Genomic DNA, 5,254 nt, shown 5'->3' on the forward strand with positions numbered 1-5,254 from the left:
GATCCAGTGTAGGTAGTGTTAAAAGGGGTTTGCAGCGTTCCTTCGGCCTCTAGATGCACTCACTTTTTAGCCTTTTATTTTACCTTCGTTCCCGCTCCATTTCTTCAATTTTGCTGTCCAGCTTCTCCTACTGTTAATTCTTAGTACAACTGTGGAGGTTTTTCCCAGTTCCATATATAGATGCTTGTACTTCCTCATTTTCTGGATCTCTCTATCTCGCTGTACAACCACCGCCCCAACTCTCTTTCCAGTCATAAACCCTGAATGGATGAAAGTGCCCGAGCGCTTGGATTGTTGGCCTAGAGTTTATAAAATCACATCAAATTTCATATGATCGTTGTCGTCGTCTGGTATTAAGTCCATTGCGTTCTTTATATGTTTACAAAAAAATAATTTTCTAGATTTATTAACCAACATGGAATCAGATAATGTCTGGTACGAAACGTTTACTATACACTTGGCGGTTTTGGTATATCTGTTTAAAACTTGTCTCACCCTTTTCCCAGATTTAATGACGACAATTGAGACCCAGAAAGTTTTGGCAGGGCTCATCGGCACCCTTGCTTCATCGATGGTATCTATGCGTCATCTTCAAAGCTTCCGAGTGGGTGATTCAAGGTAAGATCTGCGATTGGTAAGTGTCTCGTTAAAGGGAAAAATTGCCCTAAGTTGCCAATTAGAATATTGATAATTGTTTTTATCTTCTTATTCAAGAATTTTTTTTCTGTTTTAGTTTACTCTTCCTAAACACAAGTTACAAGCATGATTAATTAGAGATGATTTGTACCACGAAAACAACAGATTTATTCTACGTGCAAAATATTTCTAAGGAGCTTGATCACTATATTGTAACTTGGAGCTAAACGATGATCACCTTCAATGATATACGGGAAAATCAACGCATTATTACGAACCGAAAATCAAGTCTCCAAAGCATCTACACAATCATGAACAACAATAACTGTGTAGACATATCAAAAAGTAATCACTAAACACTACATTGCAAGAAATATCTCAACAGAACCTCCTTTTGCACTTGCGACTCGATATCCCCTTAACTTTTGTCTTATTGCCATTTGCTATACTTCATGTTATTACACTGCCTGCGATACAGCATCGCATAGCTAATTTCTTAGTGGTTTGCGATACAGCATCATTTTATTTTTCCCTGCGATACAGAGCCGCATAGCTAATTTCTTTTTTCTCACTGCGATATACCATCGCACATCTCATTCTTTTTTTTTTATGCCCACGATACAGCATCGTATTACAGAGACGCATGTCTGCGTGGCATTGTCTATAGCAGTTTCATGTGATACAGCATCCCCATGGTACCTCGTTCTGATTAGTGGGCCTGGGTTCGTTTCCCGCTACCGGCCATCAGAATTTTTCATTGTTCTTTGATTTCAGTTTTCTATTCGTTCTACAGAATCGAAGTTCCCTTGAATGGTTCCTCTCCACAACCAAGCGATAAGAGAGTCGTCTTACACTTGCTGAATCCACTTCACAGAACTCAGTTCCTCGTGCTCTGGGACAAGACGGGACACGCCGCCGAGTTCATGAATAAGGTGACTTTCAATTCTGTCTTTGAATTTCACTTATGTTTAAAATTTTAGGCAATGTTTCTTTTGGAATAGAATATAGAAATTAGGCAAAAAAGTCAAACGCTGGGACCTATGAGATCATTCAGCCCTGAAACTGAAACTGACAGTAAAAAGGTTTAAAAGGTGTAACAGGAGGAAAATCTTGCAGTTGCACTATGAATCAATTGTTAAGAGAGGGTGAAAAAAGAAGAAAAAAAGATTATAAACGGAGATACAGTAATAAGAATGAAAGAGGTTGCAGTTTGGGGCCGAGGGGACGCTGAAAAGACCCTATAGTACAGGGCATTAGCATTTTGAATAATATTTGTCTATGGATTTCACTCAGATTCACAGATTTTATCCTGCAGACGACCCTTTTGTGTTCAAGATCCTTTGTCCATTATCAATTCGTTTGTCGAACTTCACTTGTTATTTGTGTCCTCTTCGTTATCCGTGTTTGCCTCATTTCAGGTGAGCAAACACAGGTTCTTTAGCAGTCAGCAGGAATGGCTTATCATTCTTCCGAAAAATGTAACGTTGGAACACGTCACGCAGCAGCTGTCACAAGCCCGCATCTACGTTAACAGCGAGGTAACATTATCAAATTTCAGCTAATCCTCTCTCTCTCTCTCTCTCCTGCTGCGTTTCTGTCATTATATCTGAACGTTTGTGTCCCAATGAAAAAATGAAAATTACATAACATCTCTCTCCCTTATATTTTCTAGAGGTAGTAAACCTGCAATTCATTCGTACTAAGTAAGCACAGCACTTCAAGCAAGCATTAAAAAACAGGTATTGTAATCAAACTGACATGGAAGAAACGTGGTCAGATTTTATGCAATCGGTGTATCGAGATGCAAAAATCTGTTAGACACCGGTTCACTACAGTCATGACATAAAAAATTATGACAGCCACGGCATAGACAATAGAATCTCTCATTATTGCCAAGTACAGGTATAAGACGTACGACTATTGAATATTAATATACGCCCAACAATGCATGTTAAAAGCTGCCAGTAGACAGTTTCGTTCCACTTCATAATTCTGCTTCAGTGTATTTTTTTAGTTCCTCATTGGACAGGTGGGTACCATTTTCAGCTAGCACTCTGCTGGCCTAGCGTTCGATTCTCCGACCGGCCAATGAAGAATTGGAGGAATTTATTTCTGGTGATAGAAATTCATTTCTCGCTATAATGTGGTTCGGATTCCACAATAAGCAGTAGGTCCCGTTGCTAGGTAACCAGTTGGTTCTTAGCCACGTAAAATAAATCTAATCTTTCGGGCCAGCCCTAGGAGAGCTGTTAATCAGCTCAGTGGTCTAGTTAAACTAAGGTATACTTAACTTGTATAAGTCCAGAGAGAGAGAGATTCCCACTGTAGATCCGACACCATACCAAAATACATCCTGCCCCCTTCAGGTAACAGTGTGCAGCTACAAAGAGAACAGCGACGAATCCTTCGATTTGAGGGAAATGTGGAAAGTCGGCAAAGGCGCGCCCTTCCAGATCAGGCCCATTGGCAGCTGGTCTTGGAAAACAGGACTGCAATACCTTCCAATCTTGGAGAAATACGAGAGACGAAAGGACCTTCAAGGCTTTCATCTGAGAGTTGCTACCATCATAGTGAGTGTCTGGCTTTTTTTATGGCTTTGTGGAAGCTGACTATTTTTTTGACTGATTTAACAGTAAAATATCTGGTGTCACAGCAACATAGGTCATATAAAGACCGTTACACAACTACAGGTAAACGGGGAAGGTCTATCTGAACAAGTATACCTGAACAGATATATACCGAATGTGTTCCTGTGCCATACGAGAAAGGTTTTAGTATGCATTCGTTCTTGAATACAGATCAGTGCACTCGTGTACCTGCATGTAGGCGTAAGCCTAATTAAGGGATTAGCTTTTTACACTTTTTATTTCCCAAACTCCTAAAGCCCTTTTGCATGCAACAAAACCATGACAAGGATTCAAATATCCTTTCACAAGCTTCATAAATGCATAGACTAATGTACTCTTGATATAAGACTGTACAACTTTCATTGTCACCAGTTTTCCGCCACAAGTGACTTTCCTTCTTTTTCACTCTTGTCGTGACTATTCTAGACGATGCCCTACGAAAGCATCACCAAGAACGAGACCCGGCAAAACTTTCAGGAAGGATACGTCGTGGACGTGTGGCACACCTTGCAAGAGCAGCTGAATTTTACGTAAGTACGGTTCTTTTCGTATTTAGAACTGCTGAATGTTGGACTAAGACTTGTAGAGCTGGATTGGATTAAATATTTTGTACAAAGTGGCTACACTTCTCCAGACGAAACTTTTGTAACAAGGTCCTTGCTTTTTGTGAGCGACAAAAATTCACGAGATACGTATGGAATGGAATGGAACGGAATATAAAATTTCGACCCATGACCAAGCGCTGGGACCTATTCAGTCATTCAGCTGAAAGTGAAATTCAGAGTAAAAATGTCTTGAAAGTGTAACAGAAGGAAAACCTTGCAGTTGCACTAAGAAACAATTGTTATGAGAGGGTGGAAAGCAAGATGGAAGAAAGTGAATACGAACGGAGGTAGAGTAAATGGATTGATAGGGGTTGCAGCTAGGGGCTGAAGGGACGCTTCAAAGAACCTTAAGTAATGCCTACAGAGTGCCGCGTGAGGTGCACTGACGGCACTACCCCTTACAGGGACAACAATAATAAAGCGAAAGGTCGGTGGTTCTCAAAACAGAACAAGGGCCGGACGTTCAAGCAGGGAACGACTAAGCTGTTAGCATGAAGGTGAATGCGGAGCTCGTTGTATTACACTTCAGCGCTTTAAACCTTTGAGAGAGAGAGAGAGAGAGAGAGAGAGAGAGAGAGAGAGAGAGAGAGAGAGAGAGAGAGAGAGAGTTTTAATTGAGGAATAGTTAAAATAATGTAGCAGTAGTCGGAATAGCCTTTGAAACATCTCCCTTATACTATTTTACCTTTGGTTGTGCTTGTTAAAGGTATAGAACAGATCGCGGCCAATGTAAAAATGAATCTCTTCTTCAGAAAGTGAGCTAAATTTAACTCTCAGAGACCTTATCATGTGAAAATAGAAATGCAATGAAATTTCCGTTGTAGTGATTTACTGGAACAATGGAGCTAACCTCGAGGTAGGGATTTGAGTACAAGAATAACGCCTAATTTCAAAGGCCTTCCTGTTGGTTCTCGTTTGAAATATCAAGATTTGATCAAGATGTTGCAAGGTCAAGGAGAGCCTTGTACAATGTACGGAAAGTAGTTGGTGTTTTTCACAGAAAGTAATGATGGACATGTACCGAAATAGCTAAAAAAAAAAAAAAAATCAAACGAGCTGCATTCATACAAGAGGACGACAGTATTTTGATCAGGAATCGTTAATCCATAGAATTCTTCCAAGTGTAAAACCCAAATTTCTCCTTCTACCCCGAGTACAACTGTTCCCTAATCCCCTTAACACACAAAAAAATGAGAAGACGGAAAAAACAGGACAAAGTAACTTAAGAGGAAATCTCTAGCCTCTTCGAGGAAAAAATTATGTGAGTCGGGAAAACCGCATCAGGAGACTTCCAAACTCTACCGGCTGGGGTAAAGAAATAGCTACTGAATCGAAACTTGGAAAGTATTTCAAAGACGAAACTCTCTGTCGCACTTTAGATACACC

The sequence above is a fragment of the Macrobrachium rosenbergii genome, chromosome 15, assembly GCF_040412425.1.
Source record: "Macrobrachium rosenbergii isolate ZJJX-2024 chromosome 15, ASM4041242v1, whole genome shotgun sequence".
Lineage (NCBI taxonomy): Eukaryota > Metazoa > Arthropoda > Malacostraca > Decapoda > Palaemonidae > Macrobrachium > Macrobrachium rosenbergii.